Here is a 16794-nt window from a genome sequence, read left to right as displayed (position 1 = left end):
CCACCAATAGCAAAACTACAGTTTCTATTTTGTGTCAAAATTAAGTTACAACAGTGCTATAATCTATTGCCTAATAAATGAAACATAGCCGTGATGTAAAAATGTGTTTGCATGAAAATCTTTTGTATGAAAATGTTTTTATATTTTGTGAATTTGATATGATAAAAGTTAATTTTTTCATAGACTTACCCAGTGGAACAGGAATACTACCAATGAAATTCTTCCAACTACATGTGAATGCAGTCAAGAAAACAACCTATTTTTCAGCCTTGAAGTATGCAAAAGCACACATATTCAACAAATGTATTCACATTTGTTCCAGGGTGCAATTATATTAACAGAGCTGAAGATCCCCTGGAAAACTCGACTGATGATACTGGTTAATAGTGGGGATACCCCCCACAAAGGAATTTAAAAAAAAATTAAAACCCGCTGTGTAACTCTTTAATCAGTTTCAAAACATATTAAGTCAATATCCAAGATATACCACATTGGAGAATCCCTCACACCCACTGTCAAATAAAGAAAACTGATCTTTGGGTTCACGGGGTAGGAGGCACTTATTAATAAGCATTAGATTAATGATTGCAATTGAATTTACATTTTTGATGATTGGAATAACAATTGTATTACTTCTTCTTCTATCTTTTCTCTTACTAACCACTCTACATATCTCCCACTGTAGGCAACCCATAAACTAAAGAGACTTCAGAAGAAAAGTTTAAGACATGGGGTGGATTGTCAGAGACTGAAATATTATAATTTACAACTTAAACATTTTCTTAAAGGACTTTTAAAACTGTATTACAAAAGCTGCAAAAAAGACTACCACACCCTGGATGGGGCCCTGAGTGAGGCCTTACGCCACTCACTGATGAAGATAAAGTAACAGCTCAGGGCTGGGGACATTTTACAAAGCACAGGCTTAACATCTCCAAGATGGAGACCACAGCCCCTGGGCTATCAGCTGCCAGGCTCAAACAGACCCTTGCACCAAAGGGTGGAGGGAGGAGAGGCTTTGGGTATCTTGGAAAAGCCTGTGGTCAGAAGCTTATCCACAGCAGAAGGGGTGTCATGGCCCATCACAGGGGCCCCCCTCAAAAGGGCCCCAGACCCTGCACCAGAGCACCAGAGATGATGCAACAAACCCTCAGTGTTTGTTGCAAGGGACAGTGTCAAGCTTGCCCCTGCAAAGGGGAGACATGTGGGTGTTCCCACCTGGCCCAAAGCATATATTAATCCACGGGATTCTGTACTCATTGGCGTGTGGCAGCATGGCGTAGCATGTGGCGGTGTGGCCACAGTGGTGATGGGGGACCCTCACCACCAGCAGACCAGATGGAGGGGAGCAACGAGACATCGCTGGAACCCTTGGATGGGTGATATGCTTCCACCTAACCCCTGTCACCTCTCCCTGTTCCCCCACCCCTCACGCACACTTCTTTTTTCCATTCTTTTCTCTCTTTCTTTTCTCTTCCTTTCTCTTTGCCTCTTTTACGATTAAATAAAATACATCCATTTTTTGGCATCAACATCTAACCTCGTTTGGCTTTAATCTCATTTCTGGGAATATTTTGAATCTTCTAAGTTCTTTCCAGTTTTTGCACAGAGACTTAGCTTGCTTTGCTTTTCTGAGTTTAAACGAGATCCTAACATTTCCTTTCATATGTAACTTCAATTTACTAGTGTAAACATAATTCTAGATAAAGCATTAGTTTTTAATCAATTATATACTTACTTATTTAGAGTATAATATTTTAGAAATAGAACATATTTTTATGTATTTAAAGTAATAATATATTTTAAAATATTTTAAATTTACATAAAAGTTAATACAGTTTAAACAGCCCAGTCAAATATTTTTTATGTACAAGCTGGGATTCTGTTGACTGACTGTATAGAACTCAAAGGGAAGAGAATCCAGTTTGGCATGGTCTTGTCCAAACTGCTTCTGGTAATGATTATTAGACTGATTTTCCCCTCAAAAAGGCTAGGAAAGAACTAGCTAGGGTACTCCCAAGAAGGAATGATAATTTTGTTATTAAGCTGAATACGGATCTTCTCCCCCTTTTGCTCTTAAACCTGGTTTTATTCCTCAGTGGAAACTCCGGATGCTGCCCAGACAACAAAGCTACTTCTGCTGACTGCAGACCTTCTGAACAAACTCTCTTCACCTCTTGTGTTTCAGGTAGGGCTAGGGAATCACAGAATTTTTGTTGTCTGCAGGCTGGTTAGGGACACCCAAGCTATAGCTATCAATAGGGCTTAGAGCTAGAATCTGCACAGCTGTGTACAGATACAGAGTTAATTATTTCAGTTTCTCATAAATGGGGTTATCATGAGACAAGTAGTATGCCACATACATATTCCAGCTAATACATCCTTGGAAGTCTCTGCACAGAGCTGCACTGGAGCCGTTGTGAAGACTTAATGCCCAGAGCAGTTATGCGGTTGAGCATATGCTTACCCTTAAGAATGAAGGATGTGGTATCCTTGGGAGTTGTGCACATGATCTGATAAAGGCTTCCAAATCATTCGCAATGAACAGATGACATCAAACTGTGTTAATATACTGTACATATAACCATGTATCCTTGTAATTGTGATTATTAAGAGAGTGAAAACATGTAGGGAAAGATTAGTGGCACTGGCAGGCAGTAAGCAAGCTTTCCAGGTCATTGAATTTAGTATTTTTCATATGAAATTATTCTGTGTGGGACAGAATAAATCATTCAGGAGATACATGACCAATATGATGATTCCTGCCCTTTGTTTAAAATAGTTATCCTTCAGCACACCAGCAATTCTAAAAATGACTGCACACAGACAAAATATTCTTATTTGCCTGTCTCACACTTGCTAAGCAGTGGAATGTAGTAGCCAGTGTTGTTATGTTTTAATTCAATATAGTTTAATATTTTATACAGTGAGGTATTGCAATGCAGTATTCACAGGTAGTTTGATGCAAAGATATTTTTCAATGTATTTGAAGATGCTTGTGATGTACTTTTCATTCATTATCCTATGAACAAAAATAATGGACATTTATCTAGCCTTTGTTAACATGTTCAAAGTGAATGTTAGTTCTATACATTCTTGCGCCCTAAAACACACATATTCTATTGAAAATTATACAGAATCAGGGAATAGATGATGTTTTCAGGAACCTCTAGAGATCACATAATCACAGAATCAACTAGGTTGTAAAAGACCTAGGTTGTAAAAGTCCAACCTATAACCCAACAGTACCTTGTCAACCAGACACTGAGTGCCATGTCCAGTCTTTTCTTAAACACCTCCAGGGATGCTGACTCCACCACCTGTGTGGGCATTCCATTCCAATGCCCAACCATCCTTTCTGTGAAGAACTTCTTCCTAATATCCAACCTAAACCTTCTCTGGTACAGTTTTAGACTGTGTCCTCCTGTCCTGTCACTGGTGGCCTGGGAGAAGAGGCCACCTGGCTGCACCCTCCTTTCATGTGGTTGTAGAGAGCGGAACGGTCACCTCTGAGCCTCCTTTTCCCCAGGCTAAACACCACCAGCTCCCCCAGCTGCTCCCCACAGGACTTGTTCTCCAGACCTTTCACCAGCTTTGTTGCCCTTCTCTGGACATGCTCCATCATCTCAACTTCCCGAACTGAGGGGCCCAGAACTGGACACAGCACTCAAGGTGAGGCCTCACCAGCACTGAGTACAGGGGAAGAATCACTTCCCTCTTCCTGCTGGCGACACTCTTGCTGATATAGGCCAGGATGCCATTGGTCTTTTGGCCCCCTGGGACATCTTACTGTCAATCAGTAAGACGACCTAATCTAGGCTCCTTCCTTAATGTTACAGTCACAGTATCACTATCCCAGGCTCTGTGCTTGTGTGCCAGAGCGTGGGGTGCAGTGATCTTCTAAGAGCGTCTCCTTAGTGAAGCCACTTTGCAGGATCAGCCACACACACTCACACACGCGTGCACACACAAACGCACTGATAGCTTCAGTAATATGGGTTGACAGCAAAGAGGCAGGAAGGGTCCTGCAAACGGGAGCAATTTATTTCTTCTACACCATGAGGGATTCCAGCGACAAAGACCGAGAACAATGAAGAACTCAGGTTTAAGTATGGGAGTGCGGTGAGCGCCAGGGACCAATGATCTGAGGGCACGGGGGTGGTACAAATGCAGGACTAGGGAATGGGGACCAATTGGGGAGCTGTGGGTGAGTGGCGAGGGACAGAGGCCAATGGGGGTAACCTGAAGTGGAGACCTTTCTAGGACATGAAACATAAGGTAGCAAGGGGGTGAAGCGGCCAACAGCCAACCAGAGAAGCAGAAATGGGGTAGATTACCATAACAGAACAAAGCTTTCTGGGAGAGGCTTCTGTTCTCATTGTGACCTAGACAGAATTCTCTGGTACTAGGGACTGTCTCACCAAGACCTTTGTCTGTCCTTTGTACCGCAGGCTAATTGGCCACCATGCTACAGCATGTTGATAAGGGCTGTGTTCAGTTGGGCTTTGAGCATCTTCAAAATCAGTGACTCCACAAATTCTTTGGGAAAGCTATGCTTAGGTTTTACTTCACAATAGACTGGTCTTTAATCTGAACCTTCTTTGCTATTGCCTCTTCTAGTGCCACAAGGAACTAGTGAGAAGTGTCTGTCCGTCTTTAGTATCAGATATCTAAAGGCATGGATAAGATTTCTCTGTAACCTTTTCTTCCACAATTTAAACAGCCTCTTTTTCACTGGACTCTTTCCAGTATATCATCTCTGATGATATATACTGAACTAGAGAGTTATGTGTAATGCCTGAAAAATTTCTGTGTGATTTCTCCTAAAACAAAAATTTTTAATCTTGCTGAGCAAATTTTAGGCAAAGAATCTTGACTTAGGTTATATGTCTTACTTTTTTCACTTTGGAGATTTTATGGCAATTGTTAATGATATTTTTTCTGATTCCAATCAGGACAGGGTTAATTTTTGTGGTAGCCAGGAGGGGTCAAAGGAAGGGAGTCTCTTCCAGGAAAAAGGGCTTCCTTCTGGTTGAGCAAGTATGAAGTGAAGCCAGTTTGGAGCTGGAGGGAGTATTTGTGTAATATCAGTTGGGAGGCAGAGGGAGCCAACCAGTAGTGTCTCTTGGTGAGGTTTCCACAGTGAGCAATTGTTTCTTTTCTTGGACCCTCTGTCATTAGCATTGTTGCTGTTACTGTTAATTTTCTGGTCTCATTCCTCCTTCCAGTAAATTGTTCTTATCTCAGTCCATGGTCATTACATTTCATGCCTCCAATTCTCCTCTCCAGCCTATCACAGAGAGGAGAGGGAAGGTGGGAGAGAGAGAGAGACAGCAGCAGTGTGGTTTGGAGAGCTTCAGTGGGAACACTAAACTGGGGAGTACCATTCCTAAACCATGACATATTTCTGCATAATTTATTAAAATCTATTAAAGTGAAAATTACTGTCATGAAAAGAGATTACTTCCTTTTTCAAGTCCTCTCCATCTTCAAGGACCTTTGTAGCAGGTTTGGTTTTGTAACCGGGTGGAAACACCAATTTAGTGTAGTGGTTTGGCCCAAAATACTCATTACTGTTTATCTTCTGTGAGATAAGAATTAGGAGAAACGCAAAGCAGGCACCAACCTTGAAAGAATATAAGGAAGTTTATTAACAGACCTAAAAGAAGAAAAAAAATCATACCACACCTTCAGAACTCTTCTCCTCCCCCCACCTTCCTCCCTTCTCCCACTGACAATGTGAAAAGACAACCCTTGAGATGTTCAGTCTGTTTATCACTTCCAAAATAACCTTGTTCAGTCCGTTTAGGAAGAGGAGTCTCTCTTGTCCATGCTATGAAAACATTATCACAACGAGACAGCCGCCTGGGTTGGTTCTCTGCTCACATGTGAGTCCCTTCCCCAACTTGCAGCTTTTCCCACAACTGCTTTCGAGGGTCCACTCTTGAAGCTTTTTGGGGCACAATTTTAAGGTTGAGCCGTTCAGAAATAAAAGTTCTCTTCACCCATCTCTGGGAGCATTTCATCTCTAAGAACAGAGGCCCTTCTCCTTCCCTGGGAGCAAAGGGTCTTCCTCATCTTCATCTTTAGGACTGTCTCTGGGAGCATCTCTAGGAACTGAGGTTTTCTCCTTTTCCATTTGGAGCAAAAGTCCTCATCACTTCCATCTCTCCCTGTTCAAACTTCTCATCAAATTACAGCTGCTTCAGCATCTGCCTATCTCAGCGCAGGGGCTTTTGCTCACAAGTACAAGTTGAATGCTCCACCCCCCATGCCTTCATGAAATTACAACAGGTACTCTAATATAGCATAGCTTCACAACAGAATTTCAGCTTTAAGCATCTCCTCTTTCTTCTGCCTCAGGTTTTCAGCTCTTCACAGCACTAAAAGGGTTAATCTCACCCGGGCCTTGCAGCTGGAATGTTGCTTATCCCTGTTGGTCACATGACCTCTGCAGGACAGCAGTGCAGCTTCAGCTGCATCTTGGCCACAGTGGAGGTGGGGGGAGCCGAGCCACTCCAGCTGCCCACAGCAGGGCTGGGGGGTTGAGGGACGGGGAGGGTTCCGCAGGTGGAACAGGGCCCATTGGCTCCAGGATGGCCGTGGCCCGGCCCAGCCTGGCCTGAGCAGGGCCTGGGCCAGCCCCACTGGCCCCCGCATGGGGCCCGCAGCCACCTGTCCCAGCACTGGAAATGAGAGAGAGCTGGGGGGGGAGAGGGGGTTCTATTCTTAAATGTGGACCACAGAGGCGGTCACAACTTTAAGTGGCTTAAAGAATTGTCCATATTCAAACTGGCCAGCTGATAGGTTCTGTCAGGTCACAGAGGAAGCTGTAAGCACCCCTTAGCAAGAACATCACTTCCGGGACTATGCTTGCTAACCCATGACAACCTTTTTGCAGATTTGGTCAACTAATATTCGTAAAATGGTCAGCAGTTAGATGCTCATATATTTCCTTTTAAATACTTCTGCCTTAGTTTTTACTCATAACTTGTCCTTTTCTTCCAGTTAATAAGTATCATATTAACTGGAATTTTAAGAGAGATCTTAGGTCTCTGGCAGCCATCTGGTAAAAATTGTGATCCTCTGGAATATAGTATCTATCCAAAATCCATCTTGAAAGGCAGCACTTCCTGCATTTGTTTGTGAACTACTTTCACATTTTCTTCCAAATTATTCAAGTTACTTTCCAGTTCCATACTTTACCAACTATGCATTACTCAGGATTTGTAAAAGTTAATATTTTCATCCTTTGAAATGGCAGTTTTTCAATCACTTTATGCACTACTAATATATGGTACATTGTCAGAGAGTCAAACATGTTTATGCATATCTAGATTTTGCCTGGTAAATAATTATACATTAATTAATATCTAATAATATTTTTAGTTGTTAACATAACCTCTAACAACATTTTTCTAATTTTTCTAACTTTTTCTTATAACACTGTTCTGTTGAGTCTGAATCTGTTTCTTTTATATATTAACATATATGCTTTTATGTTCTTTCTTGCTGGAAGACTACATCAGTCTTAACAAATACTGGCTAAATGCTTCCTACAGTAGCCACTTGACAATTCTTGAGCCATTACTTAATTTTAGATTTCAGAAGAATTAAGCTGTATTAACAAAAGTTTCACTGTTTAGTAGCTTTGGTGAAATATGAAGCCAGACTTTTCTGTTATGCTTTGTCTTTGAATTAACTAATACACCACTGAGTTTACCCATGAGCAGTCCTGGACTTTTGTCTTAATTCTTAACTGTAATATCTTTCCAGATAATAATTTTATGATCATTATATAGTGAAAGACATTCTGGTTTTCACCTTTTCACCTTTCACCTAAGCAGGGCATAGCTTTGACACAATTTGAACTATGACTGCCTAACCTAAGCACAGTGGATGTTAACCTGAAATTCTTAACAGGAGAGGTGTACAAATTTCACAGCTCCTCTGGACACATTACATGATATAATTGCTTATCCTTAATTGGCATGTATCATAGTATAGAAACATTTAACAGAATTGAAGTTCAGTTCATTTTGGACAATTTATAGAAAGAAGTTTTTGAATCTGTCATCGATTATTGTGTACAAAGAAAAAAAAACAAAACTGAAGAGCTGATGAATAAAAATCAAAGCAAACACCTCAGCAGTCAACTGGACAGCAACTAATTTTCTTTTCAGAAGATGAATGTCCTCTTTCCTGTCTATGAAGAGAGTCCTATTCTTAAGAAATGGAAGATTGGACAAGAAAATAAGTATATATGAGAAGAACTTTTCTCAGCCATGCGGCTTAGATGAATTCTTTTTCCATTTACACTTCAGACAAGTCCAATAAGTTTGCTAACATCCTAAATTTCAGAACATCTAACAAGCAGTCAACCATCAAAACTATATTTAAACAGTGTTAAATGGATGGGACAGGCCTCTTTTTGTTTGCATGGGGAAGCTTAAGCTTTACAAATTCACTCTAACAGAAAGAAATAGTAGTAAGGAGTGTTAGTGAACAGACAGAGATGAAATAATTATAATTGTGGCTTCAGTAAATTTTATCTGTGTACTTGTTGTGGCAAAGGCTTAGAGACAAGCAGAAATCATTATTTTTTTGCAAAGAAAACTCTTTTTAAACTCAAAAGAAAGAAGCAGTATGTTTTACTTCAGTCATCTAAGCTTTCAAAAAAATCCTGTAGCTGCTTTTTATATATGGTAATATGAATGAAAATAATAAGGATTATGAATAGAAAGTAAGACAAGCATATGGCTAAATTGTCATCAAGAATGCCTTTTAAAATGGTAACTCCTCCATCTTGAGATTTTATTTCTTTTACACATAAAAATTGTGGTTATTTTCAACACATTTTAGCAGAAAAAGCAGCTCTGTGGTTTAAGGAATGGAGGACAAATTCTGAAGGTTGACAGAGTTACAGACTAACTGTATGGTCTTCTTACTTTCTCTCTTTGGAGAAAGGAACATTTGCAACAGTAACTTTAATTCCATGCAAAAATTTTCAGGAGCTTTTGTATATAAAAAAACAATTGCAGGTGGCTCAGAACTATATATTTTTTATGATCTACTCCTGTACCATCATCTCACAGGTTGCAGTGCTGAGTGTCACACTAGGTTTTCCGGCAAAGATCTGTCCAGAGGTCTGTGCAAAGGAAGATAGAATAGTTCTTGCTAATGGTAAGATCCTAGTGAACCAAGATACATGTTTATTCCACATTCAAATGGATAACTTTAAAAAAAATCTAATTTTTCTCAGGTATTCTCTTCCACCTTTTTCCCTCACCCCTTCCCCCACCAACATTTGGTGTGTGGGGTGGAAACCAACTTTGAATGTATTTATATGTTTAAATAAATGGAAGCTGGATACGTTTTGGCTTTTCAATATGATTACTGGTTTCACTAGTAGGCAACTGTTGCTATATATATGCAACACTTATATACATATATATATATATTTATATGTATACAAAATTCCTGGACTAATACTGAACAAAATTTTACATGGTCAAGAAAGTCATAGTTTACATCCATGAGATATCATAACTTCTTTGCCAGAAATAGTGCAATTTCAGTTTACTTTAATGAGAACTAAGAAATGGCCTCTTAAACCTGGGAGAGCTTTATTTTAATGTGAAAATTTTGCTTTGTGAAGAGGTATGCAAGTTTCTAATCAGTTCTTCATAAACTCACTTTAAAACACTTTAACAAAGCTAAACACGTCATAATGGCATATTTAATAAAAATCAACAGGAAATCAAAAAGGTTATAGAAAATTATTATTAAATATGAACATAAAAGGGAAGCTTCTGTCTATAAAACAGAAATTCCTTCTGGATTGAAAACTGAAAGTCAGGCTGCACTAATTCTATCAGCTGCCTTTCACATGGGAATTGAAAATGAGACAAAGCCCAGAAGCGCTGATATGCATATAATGCTGAGTTAATAAAGAAGTTAGTTGATTACAAATGGAAACGTTCCAAGCTGGAAAAACTTGTAAACTGATAATTTAATAGGGGTATAGCTGTTCTTAAGAGGTTTCTGATGCAAGTGGTAATAGAACCATTAATGTAGTTCTCAGAAGTACAGCCTGAAGCCAGCAGTATGTTCAAAAATAATACATAGACCAAGTAATATCACCTAACACCGATAAATTGTTCCTCAAAACATGATATCTTTTAAGTAAAGGTTACTTTCTTAGCAATTGCAATTTTAATTCTGGGAGCATACAGATAATGCAGAATATCAGTCTTCTACCCACACACCTGATTTGGAACTGTATTTTATAATGCTTTCTCCTTACCATTCTTGTATGTATTTATTCTTAGTAGCATATAATCTTAGAAGACTAGGTTTAATTGAAAACTGAAAGAAACTTTATTTCTTGGCATAAAAATGGAGCAAAATATTTCAAAATAGACATAAAAAAGAAAAGATACTGAAAAAAGATACAAAATACCTTTTAAAGTGCTGCAGACGAGCAAAAACCCAAGTACTATTGAATTTTATTATTCTAGTCACTTCCTATCCATTGCAGTGAAAAGATTTATGAGAAAGTTAGATTTCAACTTTTTAAATGAAAGTTGTTGCACATATTATTTTTGTTTTCCCTAAAGATCAGAAAAGCATTTTTTCCCAACTTGAATTTGATACGTCATTTTTTTTTGAAAGTTTTGGAGAAAGTCATTGCGCCCTCCTTCTCCCGCACTTTCATCACATATCCTAAATATGGCTGGGTTTCATAAGTCATGTAAATTTTCAGTTTTGACTTCATCAGTTTTGCTAACAAAAATGAATGCGAGCTTTTCCTTGTGCATTAGTCAGTGTGATGCTCAAAAAAGCTGTTATAAACAGCTTCATTGCATGGATGAGCAAAAATGGCTGAGGTTAAAATTAGAGGAAAAGGAGAGGTTGTATTCACATCCTAATAGAAGTTCGTTATAGCCTAATTGTACCATTAATGCACACCTCCATCCCAAAGTTACCCACCTCCTAGGTACCACCACCCCTCACTGGGCATGTGCTCTATATTTTGTTGACTAACCAGTAACAAAAGTATGTGTGACTACTGTAACTCAAGCTCCACCTGAACATAAAGAAAAAGTTGAGAATGGGGGAAGAGTTAGGGAAGACTTCATCGTAACTACTGGGATCAGTCAATAACCTGTCTTCTTTCCCATAAGGATGCCTGTTGGGTAAGAACCATACTCTGCTTGCTGAGTGCTTTCACTGGGGATCAGAGCTTGTTTGTATATTGCTTTGAATTAGTTTTGCAATTAGATACTGTCTCTGGCAATCCTCAGATCTAAACTTATCACAATTCTCCATTAATAAAGAGTGTAAGTTGTTGATGTGAGGCCTTCACAGGCACTGGCAGCTGCTGTGAGCAGGTAAGATTCTAGAATAAAATGGGAAGACCCGCTTGATGGGTCATAAAGCAGGAAGACCCACTGAGGGGTCTCGCATATGCTGTCAGGAGATCCCTGAACAAGTCAGTCCAACTGTCCTCCAATGAAGAGAAATTACTCGGGGAAGGGTCCCTCTAACTGACAGACTGGTTGGGTACAAGAATCTTGGCTTTCCTGGGGCACTGACAGACAAAACAAATAATAAGGGCGAAATGTGACAATAGAAAAAGTTATGTCCTGGAAACTGCAGAAAGAGAGGAGGTAGCATTAGGTTTGGATAGGGAGTTAAAGCATGTGTGACGAAGACATGGCAAAAAGGATACAGGAAAACTGAGAACAAAAAGCATATATGAGCAATAAAGGGTAGTCGGTGGGGATTTATACTCATATGGGTCTCCGGACGAGAGTGTTTTGAGGATGTGTGATTACATCGGTTGGTAAGAACAGGGATGACTTTGCTTTTCCTTCTTTCATACACTCTATTCACTTATGCTTGTAAGACACAGCTGACTTCATGCCTGCAGCTTAATTATCATTTATCAAAGCTTCCCAAGAAGTGCTCTCTTGTAGTGTATAATACAAGTGCGGTGTCTCAAGTGACTTTTCTTATTTTTTTTTTATGCTATTTTTTATCTTACAGTAGTGTGCCATCTGAAACCTAAATGGAGAACTCACAAGCTTCCATTCAGAACTACCAAAAAACATACTATTGCCATCAACATGGCTTTCAGGTTAATTTGCCTGTTCTTGTTCCCTGATGCATCCCTTTGCATGGTAGGTCTCTTTTCCTTAGCTGCAAAGGAACCACGGCACAGAAAGTTGAGCCTTAGGGCTCTGGGAGGTAGAGACCATCACCTAAAATTACACTACATATGTCTATCTCTGGGAAGCTGACTTCACTTCATCTACATCTTTGACCAGCACCTGACTTTTAAATAACAGAATATATGCATTGGATTTATTCTAATCTATTCCCTCAGCTAAATTTTCCTCTTAATTGTCAAATAAAAATGAAGTTCTTGCACTGTATAAGCTGGTTCTCCTGTTTTAGCCTGCAGTAGTACCCTGGTTTCCACTACTGTACCCCTCACTGTATGCTGCTCACAAAGTGATTTTGGTGCTTGTGAAATATATTACTTTTTGAGGAAACTTCAATATGTACTAAATAATTTCCACCTTAAAACACAGCATTAATAGTCTGAACCAATGGGTGATGCCTGAATAGCTCTGGAACACAGGCATAGTGGGAACGTGTTGAAACTAAATAAAATAGTCCAAAGCAAAGCTGCTGATCATGGAGTTCTGAACATTATCTCTAGCTGTAGAGATCTCACTACAAACTACTTTGATCTGTCAGATTGCTTTTTTTCCACCAGTCTACTTCCTAATATTCAGAAAACAAAGATCTCTCTGAGGCTCTAGTATTTCGGTTTCTAGTACTATTCTTCTAGCTCATTAATTCACTGATGATAGATGTCTGTGAGAGACCAATATTGTCAGATAATGCATTAGATGATTGCTGATTTTTTAATTTAGAGATCTGTAGCAAAGTTTCCTAGTGTCACACGTTACCTTCCAGGATATCCAACAGTCTATCAAAGAGTTTCTGCTGTGGTTTGGATGGCTCAACCAATTTAGTTCTAACAGCTGTAATTACTGACCTCATGTCTTTATCTCTGGCAGACCTAATGTCTTTATCTCATTATTGAAATTTAACTTTTTTTGTTAAGTCTTATTCAAGCACCTGTGTCATTCAGATAGAGATCTAATTACAAAATTTGGTATCTCTTCAAATTTACATTTCAAGACCTTAGTCATCTATTTCTTCCATTCGACCTACTTACATTTGGAAGTAGTTCTGTCAACTGTCCTATTTTTTTATTATTTTATTTCCAAACTGTGTGTTTCTATGGACCACATTAAAACATGCAATATGCTTAGAGCTTACAACACATGACAATGAACATAGTACTAAGTTATGTTTTTCTTCTTGGAGTACTTATCTGAATGCAAAATAGGTGTGAAACAAATCTTATAGCCCCTCTCTTTTCAAGACTATTTCAGTACCAAAGCAGAATCGTAGAATCATTTAGGTCAGAGAAGACTTCTAATCAAGTCTAACTATACACTTAACACTGTCAAGTTTACTATACACCCTGTCCTTCAGTACCACATTCACACATCTTTTAAATACCTCCAGGGATGGCCACTCAGCTACTTTCCTGGACAGCTTGTTACAATGCCTGACAACCCTATCAGTGATGATTTTTTTCCTAATATCCAATGTGAACCTCCTCTGACATAACTTAAGGACGTTTTCTCTCATCATTTCATTGGGAGAAGAGTCATGTCTCACCTAGGAGAAGAGATTGCCCCCCACTTTGATACAGCTTTGTTTAGTATTGTAGACACTCCCTGAGACTCCTTTTCTCCAGACTACACTAAAACAGCTTCCTCAGCCACCCCTCACAGGACCTGTGTTCCAGACCCAGATCCTTCACCTACTCTGTTGCCCTTCTCTGCACTCACTCCATCACTCCAGTCTGTCTTGTAGTGAGGGGCCCAGAACTAAACACAATGAAAAAGAAAAAAGGGCTTGCTGAATTGCAGCAGTAAATAATCTCAGGTTTAGAAGAGAGGTACTGTGGAAACTACATCCTTACCTACACAGTGTGTGAAGTACGTTTTGCAGTGAATAGGAAGGCTTGTGATTTTGTGTTGATGTGATCACCCCATTTGTTGAGGTCTCATTTTACTGCTGCTGGACTTAACAAAGTTTCATTACACCTAAAAGTGTAGCAGTTTTCAACTGTTAGAATCAGCACAGTAAGACAGGGTTGAAATGGTAAAGTCTTTTTTGCTTATTTTGAAAGGGTTTTATCTATGTATGCAGCAGACATTATTATTTTTATGGCACATTAATGATTTTTTATAAGAGTAAATTCTTTACATATTTGCTTTTATTGCATATTAATGTTCCCCACCTTTTCCCCCCACACACTCCATTTTATTCCAAGTGTTCTGAACTATGTGTTTCTGTCTGTTGCCTGTAAGATAATCAAGTTTCTTGTTGCTCCCTTTTTTGCACATTTGGTTGCACAAACTACCAGCAGACATTTATTTGCTCCATCTTTAACTTAACTCCCACACTCTTGACCTTCACTTCTTATTGAACTTTAAGGTTTGCAGATTCTATTTTAGATCTGAAGAAGGAATGGCAGAAAAAAAATCCAATTATACCAAATTATTCTAGTAAAATATATTATTTCTAAGTACATATCTTGTCCTGAATTCCTTGCCTCTCCGAGGTAAATGAATATTAACATTTTTTTTCTTTAAGTTATAAAAAAAAGTAGCAAAACATGTTTTTTCTACAGACAAAAATGTTTGTGAAGTGTCAACTTCACTAGGTGCTTGGAGATTCTGAAATGAATTACCGTATCTGAGGCAGATACAGACAAGTTAATACAAAATGTTTCCCCATTCCACTACATATGTAAGACTTAAATGTGAATGTGAAAATAATATGAAGCCAATAATGCTTAACTTCCTTGTCTGTATAACCTCAGTGATACAGAAATTAAAAAGTCCTTATAAATAATAGCACCATATCATGTGACTAGGAAGTAAATAGAAAGCATATGCTCCACAAAGTGATTTATTTATAAAATGTAATTTTAATGCCAATGTGCTGCATATGCTGTCACATGGGTTCTTGATGATCAGCTTGGTCAAGGATATTTAAGTTCCTTGATGATACCAAATGAAAAACAATGCCTCAAAATTACAGGATCAGTCAAAATTGTTTAACTTTTCTTTGATACTTTTTTCAAAAGCATTCAAAGCTTCTAGCAGATTATTTTATGGGCCAATGAGATGGGTTCCCATGAAAAACCTTCATCTGTTTATCTACTTCTATTACTGGAAAGCATATACCCCATTTGAAGGCTACCTGTCTGCTATTCCACTCTGGCATTTTCCAAAAATAAAACATCCCATTCATTTCCATGCATAGAAAGTACTATATTTTCCAAAAATAAAACATCCCATTCATTTTCATGTATAGAAAGTACTACACAGAAGAAATGCAAACATAATTGCAGCTTTATATCTTTTTCACCATGAAAAGATTCAACAAGAAGTTGGAAATAGTTATAAAAAGCCATATTTATGATGTGTTTGTAGCACAAGCACATAGCAGAAAACAAATTTGTGACAAAACTCAGAGAGGTAAGGAAATAAGTATTTCTTAATGAAAAAAAGGACTTGGCAGTTTGCCAGTAGATACGATGCATTTCTATAATTAAAAAAAAATCTGAAGGGAAACTACAAAAGACAAATAAGAACAGTCACACTGCATAATATAACAAGTTCCTCATTGAGTCCTTTAGTTAATTTTTCCACTTTGTCCACAAGCAACACCTGTCAGAGTCAATCAATGCAGTGCTGCCTGTTTGCTGAAGCAGTGCCAGTTCCTAACAGTTATATATAAGCCAGCCAGAAGTAGATGGTCTATTAATTTCCTGGAATTGGTATCTTGTGACAGAAGAGTATAAATTTCAAAAATAATTGCTAGCAGGTTAAGTGGAAGGCTCATTCCATTTATTAGATAAATATGTTGATACATTTCTTTTCAGTAAGGCACAGTAATTGAGTAGCATAATAATAAATGTTTAAGTCTCTATTTCAAATCAGGACTCCTTTTAACTTAGCTGATATTCCACTGAGCATTTTGCCTGTATTAGTAGACATATTATTAAGTATAAATTTAGAAAAGTTTTACATTTGTCTAAGTATCAATCTAATCAAATCTCACTGCATAATCATTAAGTTTACTGTAATAAAATAATTTAAGGACTACAATATATTATTGTAACAGTCTAATTACTGCATAGTTAAGGTCGTGCCTTTCGTTACTGGAATAGTTCTGTGACCTACTTAAGATAGTTAATGCAAGCAATAAGACATTTTAGAATCTGACTAGTGAACATGTGTTATCCTTGGCATCATCTATGTACTCTATCTTGGCACTGCATTTACAGAAAAAAATGTTAGTATACTTTCAGTAGAATATGCCTGAAAAGCAACATAAAACATGAAATGGTGGTAATATATGTAGTAACTTCATGAAAAATAGAAGGAAAAGAAAGCTAACAATAAACATAATGCACTGAACGACAAAAAAGGTCTAGTAAAAGGCTTTTTCTCGTGTCTTTACAATGGAGCAAATACAAAATTTATATCAAAAATAAGCAAGAAAAAATGTGCAACACAAGTTTTGTAGGACTTATGATGAGCATAGGCATCTGCTCTGCCCTTCACTTCTGGTGCAGGTAATTGTTTAAAATCTACTTCCCAGTCCATAGTTAATTTTTATATTTTA

The sequence above is a fragment of the Coloeus monedula genome (genome assembly GCF_965178545.1).
Source record: "Coloeus monedula genome assembly, chromosome: Z".
NCBI classification, from domain to species: domain Eukaryota; kingdom Metazoa; phylum Chordata; class Aves; order Passeriformes; family Corvidae; genus Coloeus; species Coloeus monedula.
This window is presented reverse-complemented; position numbering follows the sequence as displayed.